Here is a 12,030-nt window from a genome sequence, read left to right as displayed (position 1 = left end):
GGATGAGATCCGCATTATTGGCAATCGGCGGGCATGCTCTTTGTGTGCAATCCAATTAAGTTAATCACGGCTCGTCAGTGAATAGCGTCAATTAGGCGACAGCGACCGCAAGCATTACGCTCTTCACGTGACCTCGCACCCCGTCCCGGTTTTTTTCCGACGGGACGGCAGACTGGCTACATCTATTTTAGAAAATTGCGGTCCGTTACTGGCAATTACTCAATCTCGATGATAAATTTTAAACATTTCCACTTGTTTGACCACATCCAAGTTGTGCAATTAGAAGGTAATTCCTAGTAAGCATTGAATAAAAAGTTTTATAAAGTAAAACTGACCGGGTTTGCAGCAAACAAAAATGTGTGTGTGTAAAAAGAACGGGTTACAAATTGCATCGCTTGATGTAAATTTATGCCGGCATACAACTTCTCAAACCTCTTTTGAAATTTAAATATCTAATATAAAGCTGCATGCCAAGATCGAAAAATATCAATGTATGAGAACGCGTTCATATCTTGGAATTGGTCTTTGGAGGACTATCATCATAAAGCAATAGCCTACAAATATTTATCAGATCACGTGGGAAATTCAAAAATACCGGCGGTTTTCCCAACGGAGTTTGGGATTCTAATCGAAACAAAGTCAATGCATGGAGCAATATAGTTGATTATTTTAGACTAAGACTTATTTTATCTTTCAGGCGCTTCTTGATGGGTCATACTTTACTTTATATAATATTTCAATCAATCTATAATATAAAAATGAATCTTAAATCTGTTGGTAAGCGCATAACTCAACAATGCCTAAACCAATTTGGCCAATTTTTTTTTAAATGTTTGTTCAAGTCCGAGGATGGTTTTTACGGCGAGAAAAATTGGAATAATTGCCGGAAAATCCTAAGGACAGCCCTTTTCTATCGGATAAAAGTTAACATTGAGATTCAATCATAGTTATAGTTAAACAGTTGAATCCGAGATGGCGCGCTGAAGTGCATTATTAGCAATTCTTCATATAATTAATTTCTTTAAAATAAAATTGCGAATCTTATTGATAGAATTGACACATACTTTGTCTAGAACCAGACAATAAAAACGAATTACATTTTTGTTAAACACTACCGAGACGAAGTCGATGGCAAAAGCAAGTTGTGAATAAATTTAATATCATAAATCAAATGTTTCAATTTTTGGCAAAAATTGAAAATAATACAAATAAAATTCCTTAATTAAGTGACCAGTATCACCCTGAAAGGCAATAAAACCACCATTCGAACGATAAAAATTGCCGAATGACCTAATGCGAAGTAATAAAATCGTGTAACGCATAGAAGTGCCATTATAAATTTACGATTCATTTGAAAAACTGGGAAAGAAAGACTCGTCGAATCTGATTGTGCTAAACCGAAGGCGAAGTGTCAGCCGTCGTTCGACGTGCCACCACTAAACTATGCCATTTGCTCGGCGGTGTTTGTCGCGTATACTGCATAACAATAAGAAATATGAAGTTAAGTTTTATGACCGTAACTCCAATGAAATTTCGAAAGCACAATTTATGATTCGCACGGCCAGTGCTTTGCGCCAAAATCGCCAAAAATGTCCGCAGTACAACGACATCTTTTAAACAACCAGAAAAAGCAAAAAATTGCAATTTTGTGTAAACTTGTAGACATTACAAACACGAACGAAGCAGCAATCATAATAATTAGTAAACTTATGCGAATAGTTACAGTCACGGGCATAATAAATGTCAAAACATTAAGTTTTTGCCAAACTGTCTAAGAAATAATTGCGATTGTACGTATAGGCACGTAATTATAGCCTAAACTTACTTTGGGGTTCAATTTAACGATTTTCCAACGACTCTCCACAGTTTTACGGTTGCCTTACTCGATCTCTTGTTTTCTTCTCTACTTGGTTTTCTATTTCGCAGTACGCTCCCTGTTCGTGATATTATTCTAAGATCCACGCTACGTTTTAGTGCTCTTGTAAATTTTCAGTGTTCACGTATAACACGATCGTACAAACTACGGGCTGAATAAAAACCAAAGTTGCATTTCCTTAATCATTTACTTTTCTCCCTTACACTCTAATTAGTTTATTATGCAGAGAAAGTAGGCGTGGTGCGTGTTTAAATATATCTATGAAGAGACAATCAATTCGTTAAGGACGATTCGTACGCGCCTCCGCGCCAAACAAGATTGGTAGCAATGTAAACTGTAAAGCTGCATAAAATTCAAAATAAGCCCCGCGGGGGCGGCGAGGTCGGCTGTTTTATACGCACGCGCGCTGTGTTTCTACAGTTACCATTTCAGTTGTACGTCTAGACTAGCAGCAGCTGACAATTTCAAAATAAAGTCACGTTCCTTATTGTGTAATTTTCGTCTTCATGCGCCCCCGGCCGAACCTAATCATAACACATTGCGCGCTCCGTCAGGCGCCTGTGTGCAAATATACAAATAGAAAAACTAGAAGCGGCGATGATAAAAGCTAGCGCGCGCCTAAGTTGCAAACAAGATTTTTGCACGCAAGACTGAAACCTAATCCTAATGGAATCCGTCTTGATTATACGTGTTTATCATGTGCGAGACGAGCATCGTGACACGTCGCGTCAGGGTGACTTAAGAAAGTCTTACAAATTGGCTTGGCAAGAGCGGGCATTGTTAATTTATCCAACAAAATGCTTATGTTAATATTTACCCAAGCTCAGTGACATATGGAAGATACTTACTCATAATCAAAAAAGAAAAAAACAAAATCTAACCTCAATTGCGGTTATCATACTACAATCCCATATGGACCACCCTAGAGTGTACTAAATGTGCACTTCATGACCTGCAATATTAAACAAAAATTTACGTTGACCATGATGATTCGACAATCATGTTGATCTGATTACGAAACAACTTTGCTTTGTACGTTTAAATTTTACGACATTTTTTTATTAGCCTGCGGATGATAAAAATCTTAACCGCGTGTGCATGCAAAACGCAACGCGAATGTTTCATCCGGTTTAACAAATGTAATACGCAGTTAATTAAGTTTTCCCATTGATGCTTGTTTAATAAAACATCCGCGTGCATAAATATTTAAAAGCGTCGTTTGCATAACATTACAAATACATGAATCTCGCCGCCGTTGGTTTGCCTGCAAATGTTTTAATTGTTTAGCCAAATGCACAGCACGATGAAATAGCATGGCATAGCATTTCTCGCCAAAGATTTTAAGCCATAAAGGGTACGAGGTGGCTTTTTGTAAGTTTGTAGGCGGAATTTTCCGGCGCACAACTTTTTCAAGGCTTTTGGAAGCAGCAGGGCCATGTTATCTTGATTGTACTTATTCGCTTACGTTGATGCAAACAACAGTTTTCCATTTTCAACAAAAATGTAGTCGAAAGTATTGTAGGATTATCCTGACGGACCTAACTAACTGAGCTAGTCGTAGATAACACCAGTATAAGAGTTAGAAATATATTTGATCGAAAGTAAAACATCATATGTTACTCATACTCAGAAAAAACTGTTTCTAGGTTAATGCGAAGTCTGTGAAATATTGGACGCACATTAGTCAATCTATCAATAACTGTGCGAATGTTGTCAGCACAGACCTTCCTTTTTTTATGCGTCAACATAATAAAAGTTCATTCAATCGTGATTACATAATATGTTCGAAACGCGATATCAATAATGAAAAGGCGTAAAAAAACACGATAAGTTGATTCCGTGACAGGTCATAAAAAGAATTCCAGCATCATAAAAAAAACATGGTCGACCAAAGCGAAGCTTTTGCCTGCGAGTGTCGCGGATCTGTTCGATGGCAGCGCGATGAGTAGAAGTGAATGATTATACTCTCTCGCGTGGAACCATTGTTGTACTCGGAGAATGCCCCTTGTCTATCCAGCAAATGCACGTCCCGAGTGAACCCGCGGAATGCACGGGTCGGCAGGGAGGCACTCCGCAAACATTGGACGCTTCCGTTTCTCTTCCCCCGCGCTTCACATCCGTGTCTCGTGTGGCAAGAAACACGAACTTGGAAATGATTGCCGCCCATGAAGCGCATCGATAGCCATCGTTATACTCTGATCATCTTTCATTCAACCGCAACATCTCTCATTCTGGACAGTAATTCACTATCTACACCTAATCTACTATAATCAATTGTGATTATTTCTCATCTCAGGAAAACAATGGACCGACGATTATATCCTTGATAACTGAGTGGTATTGATTCTTTTGACAAATATACGTTTTCCTACAACAACTGAAATATAAATTCATTTGATTTTATAAAAATTAACGTTATACTTAGTAATTTCGATATGAATACGATTTCCACGCAAAAAGTGAAACAGCCTTGGATGTACAAATGCACAGACCGTACAAGTACTTTGTGCGCAATGTGAGGGTTCAAATAGAAACATAAATGCGCTTTGGGGCTGGGGCCATACACCGGCGGAAACCAGGGAATGTTTCAGCGAGCTACCAAACCGGTTTGTACATGTAAATGAGATGCCACACGAAACAGAGCGCCACGCCGCCGACGCGACGTGTCGGTATCTCTGTGATGTTGGGTGACACAGTATCGTCGGATAACGGCGCGTGCGCCGAGGAAAATCTACATAATATGCTGCAGAATTAGCGCGCACGCCATATCATTAGACACTCAATAATTTATGAATGCAGCGCTAGACGGCAAAAAAAAATACGTGCACATGTCGCGCGTCGCACAGCATGTAAATTTAGAACAAGAGCGCGTCGGGGTTTTAATTAAGAAATTTGCTGGGTGTGTTTGTGTAACTGTGTGAAGTGTAATGGCGAAGAAACTAATGTTTGCGCGAGCGTTTAAGAATTTCGTCTTAGAAGTGCATCGTGAAAAAAATTCATAAAAGATATACTCGCTAATGAAATTTGGTATTTAGTTACCTTTTATACATTAGATTACATAGCATTAGGAGCGGATGTTGCCGGTACGTGAGCGCGGGAAATTTGTTTTTATTATTTCAGCCGCGTCCGTCGTTATGGCTCCGCGTACAAATTTCGCCAGCGTGTGGAACTGGAGAGAAAACGAGCTGAACATGAAATACAAGTCCTCACCACAGCGTCGAATGCTCCGCTCCTCATCGCATTGGGATGGATGATGGGCTCGCGTCGGTTTTTTGGTTATGACGGGCGGCGAGGCGGTGGTTTTTCGCAAAATTTATTTTTATACAGCCATTAGCGAGGAGAGCGCACAAGCAGCCATAGCGCACGCCTGCGTGTGTAGGTCCTTGCATTAATGAGCTGGTTTAACACGCAATTCACGTTTTCATCAAAATGTAAAAGTGTTTTTCGCGGCGTGGAACATCAACGCACCAGAACACATCATGTTTACTTTGCCGTGATGTAAACATTCGCAGTATTTGTTTTTGATTCTTGCACTAAGACGTAATTAAATTTGAGCCAAAATTTTATTACATATGCAATGTTTTTGTTTGCTCTAGGCATGACGTCAGGCAAATTATTACGTTGAGAGCTAAATATACGTTAAATTCTACAGTTTGATTTTAGAGGTTTGGTGCGACACCAATGGCAACGTGGGCGCTTTGCTAAAATTTGCAATTTTAAAACATTTTATTATATTAAACTCTTAAGTGGTAATAATGCTTTCTGAAAGGGTTTGGCGCGTAGGAGACTTCTGCGTCGAAATTAATTTCGCTAATGCTATTTGTTCCCGAACGTCGAGCGAACGAACAAACGACCTTAATGTTTTGGCGGAGCGCAACTTTGCCTTCTACTGTTATAATATTTTCGTATTAAATTATTTACGCTTTTGTGCCGACCAGTTATATAATTGATGAAGTACAAGTGTTTGCAGCTGATTGAATGTGGGCGAAAAAAGTCAAGCGCCACATTTTCTAAAATACAAAATCTGGATAAATATTTAATCTCACACAATGCTTATCCATTTCTACTCAGCTTTCTCCAGTCAGCGAACGTAAATTAAAGCTACATTACTGGGGCATGTGGTGGGAATCAAAAAAGGCAAAAACTGTACGAAAACAGTTTGCAAATGCTACACAGATGGAATCACTCGCCGATTGTAAAACATGCAGAATGTAAATCCCAGCGTAACCAACGTCGTTTGTATGCAGTGCGCACGTCGTGGTCTAGTGCCTCTGGTGCTCACTCTACATTTGTCTCTCTGTGTTTGTTTTCGGCGTACATGTTTCTCGCACTTGGTTGAATTGCGGATGTTGCGGATAAAAGTAGAGTTTAAAGGTTGGGAAGCGAGCGAGGCTGAAATTGAAATTATAAACAAATTGATTTTCTACAAGCGCAACTCAACTTTTGCGGGGTGCACTTTAAATTTTACGAACGCGAAACTTATACAGGAACTGGCAACAGCAAATATTCAAAGTGTACCAAAGTACTTAAAGAAGTACATTGCTCTATCAAGAATTGCGAGGTGGAAATAAGAAAATTGCCGCGAGGTATTGGCGTTCTTCGAATTTTCTAACATCCACGTATTGCCTGCAATGTGGAGAAACTCACGCGAAGATTGATGGTGTTCCGAAACGAAATCGATTAGTAACCTTTGCGCAAACTTTATTATTTTGTTAACATGCCTTGCAATTTTCTTCCGATGATTTACTTCTATTTCAGAAAATTACAAACCCATTTAACCCAACAATCTTCCCGACGAATTATATCATCTTTTTATTTATTATTTGTATTTTTATATGAATGAAGGTTTACTTGGGAAACGAGTGTCAAGCCATAAATAATATTATTTTAACCGAGATTTTTGGCCAAATTCAGAAAGGTGTATTGGGTTTTATTCACATGTGAGGTATACAATGTGTGGGCAAAAATTTTCAGCAGTCTTTGTAGCAGTGAAAGAAAAATACTACATTTGGTATGAATGTGCTGGAAGCGTTGCGGAAATCCTTTTTGCTTACACGGCGGCGCCATATCACCAACGCTATATAATAAACCGAAATAAATTATAGATAATAAATCTAAAATGTGACCTTAATAGTATTGCATACCATTCATCATTTAAGGGTTAATAGAAATTCAACATTCTCGTCGCTTATACCTTTTACCGAGTTTCCGCGCTGGTTTCATGTTGAGCCGACATGAAAATTCCCCCGATTTTTCCCGAGAATATGCACAACAGTGCGGCGCAAATAAAAAACTACGGAAAGCATGTAATGTTCGTTCCTCTATGTTTCTTGTGATGTTTCTTGTATTACCAAGCTGGGATGCATTCAGGAGCTGAAGCAAGTGTACACGCTAAGGAAAATATTAGAAGTTTCATAAAAATGCCATGTGTCAGGTTGAGTTTGTACGGGGACATAAAGTGGACAGGTTTGCGGGACAAGTGAAAATTCATGTATGTAAACATTTGCGGCGACATACGTTTTCTAGTTCTAATACTAGATCATAAATTTATTAAGTGTTTCTTTTTGTTATTTTCTTAAAAATACTTATAACTCAATTATAATATAATTTCATACTAAATGCGCCATCTCTTAATTCATAGTATTACTAATTTTATTGTAAGTTTCGATTATTCAAAAGTAAAGCAGGTAATAAATTGATTTCTAACGTTTGAATTGGTAAAGTGTCTTTTTATGTTCATCAAAAGTAAAATTAATAAAGAAAAATAGAGCTTGGAAGTACATGAATCCAAATTTGAAATATTTATATACCTTCCAGACCAGCGCGCAAGGAAAAGATTTTATCGGTTTAAGATTTACATTTCTCCTTTTAATTAAGCGAGTTTGAATTTTACGAAAGGAAACGAGTTTTATTATAATGAGAACGAGCGAAGGAAAATACTTTTATAACTTTAGACAATTAAACTTTTCCTAAGACCGTTAATGTTCTTTGAGTGGAAAATTATTATCGAACTAAATAACTTTGCCCCGGATATCTATATCTTTTTTCAAGAAGCCTACAAAACAGATTTTTTAATAAAATCGGTTTTCATCGATAGACGATAAAAATTATGTATGATGATAACCTTTACCCGTAAATCAGATTTATGCATTTCGATTTGTAAGCAGGCGTGCGGTAATGTAAAGTCAAATAGTATAGGCCATTATTAAATTCCAAGCTGGAAGACGAATAAAAAATGCTTTGCCGAAATGGCATATATTTTTTACGGATTTAATTTATTTTCCCTTTCTCGATTGGCTGTAACATTATTATATTTTCACTTCCGATTTATTCCCAGCTTCTTTTGCTGCCGGTGCAAAAGAATGCTGAAACATGTACCATTCGCTGAAAGCCGATCTTGGGAATATCATTCTAAAGCGGAATCCAATTGCATATCTTATTTTTGAGGAATTAAAACTTCAAAGAAATCGTTTTTCCGAACTTCATGGCCTTCAAAGTCGAAGTCCGCAAATTGCTGCGCGCACCGTTCACGTTAAAAGTTGAACGAATCGTTAAGATCCTCAGAACAGAACGGAGAATGAATTCAATTTGAAAATCCGTTCAATTTCTCCAATATGCTGCTGCTGTGTGATGGTAAAGTGAAACGTTTGTGAAAAATATCATAGGCGTATAACTCTCTATTGGATTTAAATCTGTACAGGGACTCGCCCAGCTCAGCGTACTTACATAAACACACGAAAAAGATGTGCACGCCTGGCAATATGAGCGTCGTCTTCATCCACGGTGTCAGCGACAACGCTGAATACCGCAAACGCGTGCAATTTCCTTTCTTCGCGAACGCAAACAATGCCATCACTTTATCTTCGCCTCGGCTGCAATATCGCGCCGCGGCTCGTCTAGTCGAAATAATATTTTTCGTTATTTAAACTTTTGCTTGCTCTTCGCTCTTTCGATCAGACTTCTTTTCGGAATTTTCGATATTGGCTGAGCGGCTTACGATTTTTATATATATTCTCCATCCACAATGCGGCACGATCGGCGGACGAGCACATATTACGACTTAAAGCATTCAACATACAACAAAGAAACTTTTAGATACTTTTCTTTAGCTGTGTACTCAAATTCGTAAATTTAGAAACCTTGATTTTTTTTATTACTGTGTCAAATTTTATCAAGATGCTGTGTAATAAAATGGTGACGGTAGTAGCACACATAGTAACAAATTAATATAATTAGCAAGCGTGCGTCTAATTGTCACTGTTGTCAGGATCCAAGTTACTCCCTGGAGACACGGAGTTGGGCATTGAAGTGAAGTTGGCTTTTGTGCGTTCGCAAATCCTGTTCATGAATCATCAATGGCGCCGTCGAGTATATTATGTTTGGGCTTTAATTGGCTGTTGTATTTTTGCTCTCATTTTGCGCAATACAAAAGCATGCGTTTACGGCTGTGAAGTCTATCAATCAAATTCACCAAGACGGAAAGAAGGATGTGGTGCGTGCGATTGGCAAAACCACGCTTTTCGAATTAGATAGACAAATCGAACAAGCGTCTGATAAGAATGAAGCTTCGACGTTTGTCAGCCAGACGGACAGGCGGGTTAATCCGTCCAAACCGGATCCTACAGAAAGGGCGCCGCAGGAAGGACACGACTGATGGTAAAAAGAAAGCGTGCGCCCTGGTCAGCGTGCAGATCGTGCAGATCTTGGTGGCTTCTTCTAGCTTAACGCATTGACACTTGCTTTGATAGCCGACAATCTAATCGTGGAATAAATACGATTTTTCCATCGCTTTCAGTTCCGATATTCAATCAAAGGCTTTAAATTTTAACACGAAAAATAAAACACCTTTATTGATAAGCTTTGATTAATCTGTGTCCGTTCCTGACTAACGTAGGTATTAAAATTTGAAAAGAGCTTTGTGCAGCGCAGTGCAATCAATAGTTTCAACTTAATTAAACTGGTAAATAGTTAATTAAATTGGTTTTGCGTTTGCACCTTGCAGCCAACACGCCTTTATTCAGAATGAACTGTGGTGAATGCGACGCGACGCCGGGTAAAAGTTAATTGGGAACTAAACTCTGCCACCTTTTGATTGTACCGTTCAGACCAGATGGATTAAAAGCGACACTGTGACGGTGACGGCAAACCGCGTACATGGTGCAAATGTGCCAATGAGTACTTACAAAGAGTTTCGGTGACAATAATTCTTGTGCGAAGCCGCACACCAGTGTTGCGCACAAACGGACTAGGATTAGTGCATACATATAATTGCTATGAATTCACGAATTTACATTCTTTTTTCTACTTCCACCTATAAAGCGCCAGTTTTTTCATGGTTTGTAGACACAAAAAGTGGTACTTTATACACGGACGGCCAAGCCGTACATAATATTCATTATGCACTTGCATTATGCACGGGCCGGAGCAAGCGCATGCGCATTTGCCTACAGAGCAGCACAAGGCGGTATGAAATGCCATGCGACGTCAAACATGTCAAAGCAGGCGCTGCTGGTGCTCGTATCGGAGGGGCACGATATGAACCGAAGCGGCACAAAGGCCAGCGCGTGGCCCGGTATATACCTATACCTTACAGTTTAAGTGTGTTAGCAAGTTTCGATGATTTAAAATACAAAAGTTGAAATACAAAAACCGCAACGTGGAACTAGAGTGCAAGTAGAAAAAATAGTGTAAGCACCTCGTGGCTAAACGTGGTTAAAGACTCGATTGGTTGACCGTTCGCTACGGTTGAGCCACTTGTTACTTAATATACTATTAATGTCTAGCGTGTGCACGCGCATGAAATAATCTTTAAAATATAAAAATTTATCTTTCAAAATCTAAACAATAACCTTGTTCATGTAAAACAATTTTGTAAATGCGTGACATCCATGTTCGCATTTTTTTCCTACCTTTGCTGAATTGCTGGCGTTCCAATTGAAACGCAAAAATGTAGCGCTATGACTCATGCCGCTGAACGGAGTAATTTATCATCCAGTTTTATAATAAATTCTCATTTCCCTTCGCTTATAAGTTCGTCAAGTATTTGAATAGCAGCGCCAGCGCAATACCCTTACATTGTTATATTTATGCTGAAATAATATTTTCTAGCAAAACTAGACTGGCTATCAACGAGCACTACTTGCACACGAGTTGCGCTCGGTAACGTCTTTACGCAACCGAAATGCCATTATGGCGCGCACTGCAGAACGTTTTCTAATTAAACTTGGAGTTTATTTTCGTTCCATTAGGAATTCAGCACAAGATTGCAGCCAAATCGATTTCATTAAATAAATTGAATTTCACAACACCACCTAACTAAACAAACATACAAGTTGTGCTTGTTTCTAGTTTTTATTCTATTTTCCCACATCCTTCTCCGCTCATCCAGGCATGTCCTCTAGCGTGAAGGCAAATACACACCCGGATTGTTGTTCACACACGACTTATATTTATGTTTTTCAATGCACGTCCCTAAAGCACTTTCCAGTTTCAACTATAGATTTAATTACTTAGCTGTGCTCAGATAAGACGCCGCACTGGGTGCATTTAATGAATTGTCATATCGTATTGTCGAATTTTCTACGTTTGAGGCCAACCCATCTTTATTATAAACGTTAAATCATTTTTAAATTTCCGGTCAATTTTAGCCGCCGTGGGTAGTTTGCTATCCTTGCAGTCCCAAGTGTCCGAGCCATGTTCATAAATATTTCCAAAAAAGCTGCCGATTGCTTTTTATGAATTTTTCACAATGCTTATGCGGCATGTCGGATATCAAGGCGGTGTGGCAAAAGCAACTATCTGTGAAACGAATGCTAAATGTGCGCGTCGGCGAAATCGTAAAACTCGTCTGCCGACGCTGACCATTCAAAACAATGGTGTTTGTACGTTTGCGCACGGGTGTGGGCTGCGTAAAGGAAACGAAAGACTGCGTGTCGCTTTGTGTTTTGTTTTTTCGCGTAACGGCTCCGGTAGCCCAATGTCCGGTCTATGCTTACCTCATGCGGCCAATGGTGCGTCTTAAAAATGTATAGGTTGAAAGGATTACGCCGTCGGGATCAAACGGTCCTTTGTGATATTTATCAAAAGGACGTACTAAATGTTTGAAAAGAAGCCTTTAAACTCCAACGAACGAGAGGCTGTGCGCTTGCGGTAAT

The 12,030-nt window shown here is 39.0% G+C and overlaps 1 protein-coding gene and 1 long non-coding RNA gene across 3 annotated transcripts in view; both read right to left on the bottom strand.

Moving 5' to 3' along the window:
* LOC135798318 (zwei Ig domain protein zig-8-like) overlaps nucleotides 1-12,030 on the bottom strand; it is a 110,855-nt gene that overhangs the window by 39,121 nt on the left and 59,704 nt on the right. The gene's annotated exons all lie outside the window — the stretch shown is intronic.
* Nucleotides 6,674-7,266, bottom strand: LOC135799481 (uncharacterized). The gene is made up of 2 exons (XR_010550012.1): nucleotides 7,071-7,266; nucleotides 6,674-6,953 (listed from the first exon to the last, which is right to left on the bottom strand). It is a non-coding gene; the product is annotated as an uncharacterized lncRNA (long non-coding RNA).

Source organism: Atheta coriaria, unplaced genomic scaffold (genome assembly GCF_025399875.1).
Source record: "Atheta coriaria isolate IRGN ID8LTWV9N9 unplaced genomic scaffold, Caltech_Dcor_3.1 hic_scaffold_9_pilon, whole genome shotgun sequence".
In the NCBI taxonomy this organism is placed as follows: Eukaryota; Metazoa; Arthropoda; class Insecta; order Coleoptera; family Staphylinidae; genus Dalotia; species Dalotia coriaria.
Note: the sequence above shows the minus strand (reverse complement) of the source record. Positions and strands in the feature narration are given on the sequence as shown.